This window comes from Nyctereutes procyonoides, unplaced genomic scaffold (genome assembly GCF_905146905.1).
Source record: "Nyctereutes procyonoides isolate TBG_1078 unplaced genomic scaffold, NYPRO_anot_genome, whole genome shotgun sequence".
Classification (NCBI taxonomy): domain Eukaryota; kingdom Metazoa; phylum Chordata; class Mammalia; order Carnivora; family Canidae; genus Nyctereutes; species Nyctereutes procyonoides.
Window position 1 is genome coordinate 58,085,672 of NW_026575146.1, and position 12,366 is coordinate 58,098,037.

The 12,366-nt window shown below is 38.4% G+C and overlaps 1 protein-coding gene across 2 annotated transcripts in view; it reads right to left on the reverse strand.

The window, feature by feature from the left end:
* LOC129500407 (histone-arginine methyltransferase CARM1-like) overlaps window positions 1-12,366 on the reverse strand; it is a 241,801-nt gene that overhangs the window by 117,961 nt on the left and 111,474 nt on the right. The gene's annotated exons all lie outside the window — the stretch shown is intronic.

The following is a 12,366-nucleotide window of genomic DNA, read 5'->3' on the forward strand; positions in this document are numbered from 1 at the left end:
CACACTCATGCTCTCTGTTGCTATCTATCTCTCTTTTCAAACAATTAAATAAAATCTTAGAAAAAGAAATTCTGGAAGAAGAATACAATGAGTGAAAAAAATGCAACAGAAAATATCAACAGCAAATTGGATCAAACAGAACACAGAATCTGTGAACTAGAAGTCAGAACTTTGAAACTCTCCAAAGGAGAACAAAGAATAAAAAAGAGTGAACAATAATGTAAAGAATGAAGGATAATTGCATGAATTTATATGTTTGATCATTTAAAAAAAACAAAGAATGAAGTATATATTATTTATGGGATACCATAAAAAGAAACAACTTGCAAATTGTTGGAGGTCCAGAAGGAAAAGAGAGGCAAAAGGAGGCAGAAAGTTTCTTTAAAGGAATAAAGGTGGAGAATTTCCCACATCTCAAAACAAATTTAACATGAAAAAAATCCTCCTCAGGGGTCCTGAATGGCTCAGTTGGTTAAGCATCTGGCTGTTGATATCAGCTTAGGTCATGATATCAGGGTTGTGAGATTGAGCCCTGCACTGGGTGTGGAGCCTGCTTAAGATCCTCTCTCTCTCTCCTACTGCTCTCCCTACTCATGTGTGCACACACCACACACTCTTTCTAAAAAAGAAAGAAAGAAGAAAGAAAGAAAGAATAAAAAAGAAAAAATCCTCCCCCAAAACATTATAATAAAACTGTCAAAAATCAAAGACAGAGAATTTTAAAAATAGGAAGAGAAAAAAAGAAGGGGGTGGGGGTGAATGGGTGACGGGCACGGAGGGGGACACTTGACGGGATGAGCACTGGGTGTTATTCTGTATGTTGGTAAATTGAACACCAATAAAAATTAATTTATAAAAAAAAAAAAAAGAAAAATGAAAAAAAAAAAAAGAAGCTTATAACTTGCAAGGGAACCCCAATTGGAGTATCAGTGGATCTCTCAGCAGAGACCTTACAAGCCAGGAGAGAGTGGGATGATATATTTAAAGTGTTGAACAAAAAAAATTACCAACCAAGAATACCCTAACTGGTAAAGTTTTCCTTCAGAAATAAAGAGAGAAATACTTTTATAGACAGAGAAAAGCTAAGGAAATTCATCACTACTACTAGACCTGCCTTATAAAAAATGCTGTAAGGATTTAAGATGAACAAAAAGACACTAATTAGTACATGAAAACTTACAAAAATATATAACACACTAATTCAGAAATACTGTCTTTCTGTAATATTATATGTTAACAACTTTAGTTTAAGTATTAAAGAATAAGAGTACTAAAAATAATTATAGCTACAATAATTTGTTAGTGGTTAAATAAATAAAAATAGGTATTGAGACATCAAAACCAAAATGGGGGAAAGGGAGTTAGAGGGCACAGTGTTTGTGCTACTGAAGTTGTTAATGTAAAATAGACTGTTATCTTTATAAGATGTTTTATATAAGCCTCAAGGTGGTCATAAAGCCAAACTTAACAGTAAATACACAAAAGATAAAGAAAAGGGATTCAAAGTATACCCCCATAAAAAAATCATCAGCTTATGAAGGAAGACATCAAGAGAGGAAAAAAGAAACCAGAGAAGGACAAAGCAGCCAGAAAATAGGGAATAAGATGGCATTAGTAAGTCCTTACCTATCAATAATTACTTCATCAGTGATTACTCTAAATGTAAACAGATTATTTTCTTTTTTTAATGTTTCAAGTTTTTATTTAAATTGTAGTTAACATATAGTATAATATTAGTTTCTTAAATGGCTTAATTTCTAATTAATTTTCAATTAAAAGGCAGAGAATGGCTGGATGGATAAGCACACACGTGTATACACACAAAAACACAAGACCCAAACATATGCTGCTTACAAGAGATTCACTTTGGCTTTAAGGACACATACAGGGTCAAAGTGAAAGGACATCAAAAGACATTTCACACAAGTGGAAACCAAGATTGCAGGGTTATAGTTATATCAGAAAAAGTAGACTTTAAGCCCCAAACTTAAAATCAGACAAAGCAGCTCATTATATAATGATAAAGAGCTCAATTCACCAAGGAGATAAAACAATCATAAATATATATGTACCCAACATTGGAGCACTTAAATATATTATACAAACATTAGCAGATCTGAGAAGAGAAATAAACAAATATACAATGACAGTAGGGGACTTTAATTCCCTGCTTCAATACCCACCCAGACAATCAATAAGGAAACATTGGACCTAGACTATATTTCAGATCAAATGGACATAATAGATATCTACAGAGCATCCTATCAATGGCAGCAGAATACACATGCTTCTGAAATACCCATGGAACACTCTCCAGGATAGATCATATTATATGTCATAAAATGAGTCTTGGCATATTTAAGGAGTCTGAAATCATGCTAGTGTCTTTTTTGGCCACAATAGTAGGAAACTAGAAGCCAGTAACAGAAGGAAAGCTAGAAAATTCTCAAATACATGGAAATTAAACAACACTCTCCTGAACAACCAATAGATCAAAGAAGAAATGAAACATATTAAGACATATGGAAATGGAAATAAAAACATAACAAAACCTATAGGATGTAGCAAAAGCAGTTCTAAGAGGAAAATTTTAGGGCAGCCGGGGTGGCTCAGTGGTTTAGCACTGCCTTCAGCCCAGGGCCTGATCCTGGAGACCCGGGATCAAGTCCTACGTTGGACTCCCTGCATGGAGCTTGCTTCTCCCTCTGCCTGTGTCTCTGCCTCTCTCTCTCTCTCTCTCTCTCTCTCTCTCTCTCTCTCTCTCATAAATAAATAAATAAATAAATAAATAAATAAATAAATAAATAAATAAAATCTTTTTTAAAAAAGAGGGAAATTTTAGTGGTAAATGACTAAAGAAAAAAGAAAGATCTCAAATAAATAACCTGACTTTATGCCTCATGGAAGACCAAAATAAGTCCAAAATTAGAAAAAAAAAAAGATTTGAGCAGATATAAGTGAAATAGGGACAAGAAAAAAAATAATACATCAATGAAACTAAGACTGAGTTTTTAAAACAAACAAAATTGGTAAAACTTTAGCTAGATTAGCTTTAAAAAACCTGACTCAAGTAAGTATAATTGGAAATGAAGAGGAGGAAGGAAACAATCAACAAAACTAAAAGGCAATCTTCAGACTGGGGGAAGATATTGGCAAATGACATATCTGATACAGGGTTAGCATCCAAAATCTGTAAAGAACTTCTCAAATTCAATACCCCAAAACCAAATAACCCGGTTAGAACTGGGCAGAAGACATGAACAGACATTCTTCCAAAGACATACAGATAGCAAACAGACACATGAAAAGATGTTTGACATCACTCATCATCAGGGAAATGCAAATCAAAACTACAATGAGATATATTGTGGTTACCTTACACCTGTCAGAATGGCTAAAATTAACAACACAGGAAACAACAGATGTTCGTGAGGATGTAGAGAAAGGGGAACTCTCTTACACTTTCAAAAACTTGAAAATAGAGCTACCCTATGACCTAGCAATTACACTACTGGGCATTTACCCCAGAGATACAAATGGAATGATCCGAAGGGACACATGCACACCAATGTTTTAGCGGTAATGTCTACAATAGCCAGACACTATGGAAAGAGCCCAGATGTCTACCAACAGATGAATGGATAAAGAAGATGTGGGGTGTACATGTGTGTGTATGTATATATATAAATATATATATATATATAGAATATTACTCAACCATATACATACATATACATATGTGTATATATATAATGGAATATTACTCAACCATAAAAAGAATGAAATCTTGCTATTTGCAATGACATGGATGGAGCTAGAGTGAATTATGCTAAGCAAAATAAGCCAGAGAAAGAGAAAAACCATGTGATTTCACTCATGTTGGAGTTTAGGGAAAGAAACAGATGAATATGGGGTGGGAAAGGGAGAGGCAAACCATAAAACAGATTCTTAATGATAAAGAACACTGAGGGTTGATGGAGGGTGGTGGGTGGGAGATGGGCTAAATCGGTAATGGGTATTAAGGTGGTCACTGTTATATGTTATATGTAAGTGATGAATCACTAAATTCTACTCCTGAAACTAATATTACACTATATGTTAACTAACTAGAGTTTAAATAAAAAACCTGAAACTAAATAAAAAGGAGAGACCTTACAACGAATACCACAAAAATACAAAATATTAAGAGATGAGTATGAACAATTTTATATGCCAACAAATTGGATAGCTGAGAAGAAATTCCTAGAAACACAGAAACTACTACAACTGAATCATGAAGAATTAGAAATCTGAAAAGACCAATACTAAGGAGCTTGAACTAGTATTAAAAAACTTCCCAAAAAAGAAAAGTCCAGGACCAAATGGTTCCTCCTCTGGTGAATTCTACCAAATATTTGCAGAAGAATTAACATCAATCTCTTCCAAACTTCCAAAAAATTAAAGAAGAGGGAACACCCCTGGACTCATTCCACAAGGCTAACACAACAGTCATGATATTACCAAAATCAAATTTAGCAGCACATTATGAGGATTTATCCCTGGGGCACAAAGTTATCTCCACATATGCAAATCAATAAATGTGATACACCCTGTGAACAGATTTAAAGATAAAAGTTATGTGACCATCTCAATATATGTAGAAAAAGCATTTAACAAAATATAACAACCTGTCATGGTGAAAGCTCTCAACAAATGGGGTCTAGAAGGTCTGTACCTCAACTTAATAAAGACTGTGTAATAAGCCAGAGATTACATCATACTCAATGGTGAAAATATGAAGGTTTTCCTCTAAGGGTGGTAACAAGATCAGGGTGTCCACTCTCACCACTCCTATTCCACGTGGTACTGGATGTCCTAGCCAGAGCAAATTGGGGATGGGGGGAACACATCCAAGTAAGAGAGGAAAAAGTAAATCTCTGTTTGCAGATGATATGACCTTATATAGAGAAAATTCTTAAAGACTTGACCAAAACACTGTTAGAACTAATGAACAAATTGAGTCAAGTTGCAAGATACAAAATTAATCTACAGAAATCAGCTGCATTTTTACATACTAACAGTGAAATCTCTAAAAAAAGAAAGAAGAAAATATCCATTTACACTAACATCAGAAACAATAAAATACTTTGGGATAAATTTAAACCAAGAAGGGAAAATATATGTACACTAAAAACTGTAACACTTTGATGAAAGAAACTGAAAAACACAAATAAATGGTTTCCATGTTCATGGTTCAGAACTATTATTGTCACAATGTCCATACTACCCAAAGTCATCTGCAGATTCAGTGCAATCTCTATCAAATTCCTTTGCCAAATATATATATATATATATGGAATTATATATATAATTCCAAAGGCATTTTTCATAGAAACAAAACAAACAACCCTAAAATTTGTATGGAACCAAAAAGACTCCAGAGTAGCCAAAGCAATCTTGAGAAAGAACAAAGCTGGAGGCTTGTGATTCCTGAATTCAAATATATTACAAAAGTATAGTAAGCAAAACAGTATGGTATTATCATAAAAACAGACATACAGGCCAATGAAATAGAATTAAGAGCCAACAACAGACCCTCATGTATATGGTGAACTAATATTTGATGGGAGCCTAGAAAACTCTCAATAGGTAAAGGGTTATCTTTTCAATAAATGGAGATGGGACAACCAAAAATTCATATGCAGAAGAATGCAATTGGGCCTCTATCTTATAAGCACTTACAAAAACTAATTCAAAATGGATTACAGACTTATAAGAACTGAAACCATAAAATTCCTGAAAGAAAACAGGGAAAATCTCCTCAATAATGGTCTTAACAATGATTTTTTGGGAGTATGGCACCAAAAAACAAAGGCAACCAGTAAAAATAAATGAGACATCAAAAATCTTCTGCACAGAAAAAGAGACCATCAACAAAATGAGAAGGCAGCCTACAGAATGAAACAAAATACTTGTAAATAACATATCTGATAAGAAGTCAATAATCAAAATATGTAAAAAAAAAAACCTCACACAACTCAATAGCAAAAAAACAAACAATCCAATGAAAAACAAATGATATCTAAATAGACATTTTTCCAAAGAAGGCATACAAATGATCAACAGGTACATGAAAAGATGCTTGAGGTCACTAATCAGGAAAATGTAAATCAAAATCATAATGAGATATCACTTTACACCTGGTTAGAATGGCTATTATCAAAAAGATAAGAAATAACAAGTGCTGGTGAGGATGAACACTCTTAGCAGGAATGTAAATTGGTGTAGCTGCTATGAAAAATAGCATGGGAAGATCCTCAAAAAATTAAAAATAGATTAAAATTAAAAGTATGATCCAGCAAGCCCATTTTTGGGTATATAACCAAAAGAAGTTAAATCATTATCTTGAAGAGTTATCCGCACTCCCATGGTCATTGCAGCATTACTCACGGTAGCCAAGATATGGAAACAAGCTAAGTATCTGTCTACAGATGAATGAATAAAGAAAATGTGGTAAAAATGTTCAATGGGATATTATTCAGCCAGCAGAAAGAAGGAAATCCTATTTGAGACAACATGGATAGAACTTGAGGGGATTATGGTAAGTGAAATAAGCCAGACAGAAAGGCAAATAATAGATGATATCATTTACGTGTGGAATCTAAAAATACTAAACTCATAGAAACAGAGAGTAGAATGACAGTTATCAGGGATTGGAAGTGCAAGTATTTCTTCCAGAGATGTTGATAAGAGGTAAAACTTTTGGTTATAGGATGATTCTGGGCTTGGGATCTGATGTACAGAATGGTGACTTCAGTTAACAACACACTTGAAATTGCTAAGAGAGGAGACCTTAATTGTTCTCACCATGAAAAGTGGTATTTGAGGTGATGGAAGTGTTAATTAACCCCGCTGAGGTAATCATTTGCAATATGAAAGTGTATCAAATCAGCACACAGTACATCTTAAATTTAAACTGTTATATGTCAAGTATATCTCTATAAAGCTGGGGGAAACCCAAAATAATAAAAGACAAAGGAAACAAACAGAAAAGAACATTAAGGGCAGCCCGGGTGGCTCAATGGTTTAGCGCCGCCTTCAGCCCAGGGCCTGATCCTCGGAGACCCAGGATCAAGTCCCATGTTGGGCTCCCTGCATGGAGCCTGCTTCTCCCTCTGCCTGTGTGTCTGCCTTTCTCTCTCTCTCTCTCTCTCTCTCTCTCTCTCTCTCTCTCTCTCTGTGTGTGTCTCATGAATAAATAAAATCTTTAAAAAAAAAAAAGAACATTAAGTTTATAAAAGACTGCACTTTATTTCCTGTCTTGTCTGCACGCAGGTAGACATACACATGTACACATACATACACACACAGAAGACTCAAATCCCAAGAGGTCCAGCGTAGACGTCTACATTGCAGATGCCAGGGTCTCAGACTCAAACTAACCCATCTGGCATTCAATCCTGGCTTTTCTATTTTCTAATTGTGTGACTGTAGACAGATTACTTCCAAGATGCCTCCTTTCTGTTCTATTTTTTTTATATTTATTTATTTATTTATTTATTTATTTATTTATTTATTTGAGAGAGAGAGCGTGCATGAGTGAGGGGAAGGGCAGAGGGAGAAGGAGAAACAGACCTCCCGGCTGAGCAGGGACCCCAACATGGGGCTCAATCCCAGGACCCTGACATCACTATCCGAGCCAAAGGCAGATGCCCAACCAACTGAGCCACCCAGGTGCCCCATTCTGTCCTTTGTAAAAGGAAAATGATAATAATACCTGTCCCTTGGGGTTGTTGTTGAATTTACATACATTTATGTTCACTTACATATGTGCACATGTAGATTTATATTTCATATTACCCGAAAATATATGTTTATATTAACTTATCTACTTATCTATGTATATACATATACATATACATATGCATATAAATATACATATATAATTAGTAAGCAGTGTTAGATCAGGCTGGAAATTATTTTATTCTGCAGAAGGAAAATGAGTGGACACAGGTGTGAATTTTACCCAAGTAGCCCCAAGGGCCCCTCTTCACTGGGGGATCTTTTCCTTTTCACAATTATTTAAGGGTAGGATGGCTCTTTCTGAGTTTTTTCATTGAAGGTCTAGCATTGAAATCACACCAGTACAATGGAAAGAAGCCAAGAAAGCCAGCTTTTCTTGGAAGCCTGCATGCCTCAGAATACCCTGAGCCATGGTGACCAGAGCACTGGTGGTGAGGCAGGTCCTTATCAAAAAACATTCACTGATCACCTACAGTGGGCTCAACATGAGATGAAGTGCTGTGGAGGGGGCTACAAACAAAATTAGAACTGAGATTTCCACCCTGAGGAATATGCAACTTCACATGCACACTCGCACGTACACTCCAATTACTATAAAGCAATGCATTGTTACAAAAAATGATGCAGGATAATTTGTATTCAAAGATCCCAGAAGGCAGTTCTCTGTGTATTCCTTCCAACAGAGAGGGCTGCTTAGCAGAGGTGACAGGGAAGCTAAAGTAGAAGGAAGGAGGAATCTGAAGAGGTAAAGAGGAAGGAGCAAGGTAATGGCCCTAAGTAAATCTCATAACAGGTAGATCTTTGAAGGGATGTGCAGGTGAAGAAGTGGTCCAGTTTTCTGGGGTGGAGAGGCCAGGATATGGAGTTACAGAGAAAACTAAAGCTGAACAGAAGGCCATTTGGTGATGAAATGTTCAATGAGAGGTTAGATTTGTCATCTTCGCAACAGGGAGCTTATGTGGAGGGTCTGATGACAATTCTAGTGATTTTTTTTTTTTTTTTGCATTGATCTTTGGTCTTGCCATGAATATCACGGCTGACTTACCATTGAAATTCCTTCGATTGCCACCTAACCCGCATGAAAGAAAGAAGCCTGCTTCTGGCCTCTCACCATCGTCCAGGACAGGGAGTGGCACAGTGTGGAAGCTGGTTGCTACTACAGTGAATAAGTAAAATTCACCTACTTAGGAATTAAATGAGTTAATATGTGTGAAGTCTTAGAAGGGTACCTAAGCACAAAATAAGTTCTACGAAAGTACTGTTCTTCTCCCCTTCTGCTCTTCTACTCCATCCTCCTCCTTCTTCCCGAGTATGGCAGTGTCACCCATCATATGACTACGCATCATAGACTCAAGGAGTCCTATCCACTGGGCCAAGGCCGCCGATTATCACCATGCATATTGTGCACTACACAAAACATTCACAGAGACTACGAAGAGAACAGTGTCGTGTGGAATTTTTTTTTCACAGCAGCCTTGTACAGGCAAGCTTTCCATGTCATACCCAACTTGGAAGCTCCTTTAATACTTCAAAATTCTAGAATAACCTCCAAAACCCTTCCCACTGTCACAGCAGAAGGCAGATCAAAGAGTGGACAGAGCAGAAAGAAATCGTAACAGTGCAAAAATGAGAGAAGGAATCCCCAAGCTAACTGGCAGCTGCAGCAAGCATTTTTAAGTAAAGCAGAAGAAAAGAGTTAGCTGAAAGAAAGAATGGGAAGATCACTACTTGAAAAGCTTGAACTTAAGTAACCGCAGTTGAAGACGGAGAGAAAACTTTGCAACTGATAAAATACCTGATTCAAGAGTCTAAGAGGTCAGCTTGCATGGAACAGAATAGCACAGGATTCGGGACACAAAAGGACTCACGAGTGATGTGGATTCAGGAAAACTTCAGGAAGCAAACTGGAAAGAGCCGGGACTGTTGCTAAGGGATTTCCCTATTCTTTCTGAAGGTGAGATGGACTATTAGTATCACTACTTACTGTTGCAATCTCAGAAGTGTGCCTGGGTTGTATGCATCATAGCGAAGAAAACAATTTAGAAACTGTACACCATTAAAACCATATGGAGGTTCTCATCATTTCACAGCAAGTCACTTTGTTATCCTTTGTCTTTAAAGGCTGAGTTAAAGGAATTGACTAAGGATAGGAATCTAGCCGAGGGACCCCCAGGTAATGAGACCAGGTAGAACTCTAGCTAGTGGCCACATTGGGCAGAGCAAGTAATTTTGCAGAGAGGTAAGGGTATGATTGGTTTTGAAGTGGAAGTTAAAATAATACGAACACATGACAGCATCAATTATCATATAGCTCACCTTGCTTGCAAATGACTTCTAACAAATTTGTGCATTTCATTATCATGATTTCCACTTCATAGAAATTCACCACGGTCAAGGTGATATCTACTGTAAGCTCAACTGGGCAATATTAACAAAGGATGGAAAGTGTGAGCAGATGGAAGAGCAGGGGTGCTGGCAAAGGTGACAGGGGAGCTGAGCTGCAGTGCCACAGGGGATCCCCAGAGGTGGGTGGACTGGCCTCACCATGGTGGTCCCCAGGCGGGTCTGCTCTTTCTTTGAGCAAACACACAGAGCATTCCAAAAGCTCCAGCAGCATTGAGGAGATGATCAACAGTCCCTGCTGTGTCTCTGTTAAAGCTATGATCACTCTGTCGTGCGTGTGACAGTGACTGTGGCATGCAGCAACCTCCCTGCTGGACTCCCAGTCCCTGGAGAGTGCAGCCTCTCTGGTTCACTTTCGGATCCCCTGTGGTGACTAGCCCAGCCCCAGGCCCACTGTGGACACTGGCAGTGCACTAGGCTATGTATACAACATCCAACCACCTCATTTAATCAACCACTACTCTTCTGGAGCATATACTGAGATTATCTCTGAGCTTTAGGAGATGAAGGAACCACTCTGAAATTATACAGCTGATTGATGACACCACCAAGCTTTGCACCTCCCTAAAAAAAAATCATATTTTTAATTACTATACGACCATACCTCTAGGTCAGGGGTAGGCAAACCATGGCCCATAGGGGCTTCAGGCATGTTTTGTATAGCCCACAGGCTAAGAATGAATAGTTTTTATATTTTCACACATTTAAAAAAAATTGAAACAAGACTATTTTGGGACAAATGAAAACTACACAAAATTCAAATTTCAGGGTCCATAACCTAAGCTTTATTGGTGTATGGCCACACCCATTCTTTTACCTGCTGCCTACGGCTGCTTCTGTGCCTACAATGCCAGAGTGGAGTGGCTGTGACAAAGGCCACGTGGCCGACAAAACCTATGCCATTTACTGGCTGGCCCTTTATAGAAAAAGTTCACCCTCCCCACCTCTAGATATAGAGCTAAGCAGCAGACGTGCTTCAGTGCCCAGCTGTGCAGGCAGATTGGCACAAAAGGTCAGAGAAATCAGAGTGCTGAGTAGCAGGTCAGCTGGGAAGCACCAGCGTCCAAAGGCCATGCGTACAACCTGGCCACACCTGGAACCAGTGAGGCGGGTACGAAGCGTTTGGCTCAGATCTGTCCACGAGCAGGAGAGGTGCTGCTAATGGTCGTCCTGAAGGTCAATGAGGATGCTCAATAAACCATTGACTGATTCGGCCACCTTGCAAGCAATAAAGGTCTTACGGATGACTGAGCTCCGCAGATGATATGAAAATCACATTTAGCCTTGAGTCAGCAGCCCCCCTCTCCTGCTGAGCTCTCTGCGGAGATGCCAACAAGTTGCAGAACTGACAGATTTGAGTATCACCACCCTCTGCTAGGGATGCTAATTGACTAGTGACGGAGCCAGGAGGGAAACAGCAGGAAGGCAGAGTGGCAGGCCAGATGCCTGCACAATCACGTACTTGCAGGACAAGTGGGCCTTCTCTATGCACAGCCAGGAGAACCCGCTGGAAGTGGCCTCACTAAAGGCAAGAAAGCAGCCCCCAGGCAGGGGCTCAAGAGAAGGGAAGCCCCTATTGTTTTAGGGGTCTCCCGCCAGATGGTTAAGGCAAATACCCCTGCCCAAGTAGGAGCTGGAACAAAGCGGTCACCACACCAGTTCTTAGGAGCTACCCCATACAGGATGTCACCAACTGTCTGTCACTCTTCTCCATCAGGGCTACCCTGAAAATGTGCAACAACAGGAGGGGGCAGGTAGCAGAAACCACATCCTTGGAAAACAAAGCACAGGCTTTGGGGCCAGAATCCCCAAGCTTCAGTTTTATCTCTGACACTACTGCTTCTAGCATGATCCATATCAGGTCACTTAATTTTCCAGTTCCTTGGCAAATTCCTTTGTAAAATGAACTAATGAACTGAATTAATACAGTTCATTTATGGGTTATGTATCCTGTATGAGGGAGAATTAGGTTTATTTGCATATGACCAAAACAAACAATGTAAATAATATTATAAATGGGACAGTGATTTATTTGTCTGTCACATAAAAGCAGCCCAGAATTAGGCACTTCAGGGCTGGTGCAGCAATTCCATAGTCATACATATGCAGGCACCATGTATCCTCCTATAATGTGTTTAGGAGGGTGCTTCATAGTCACAAAGTGACTGCTGCAGTTCCAAC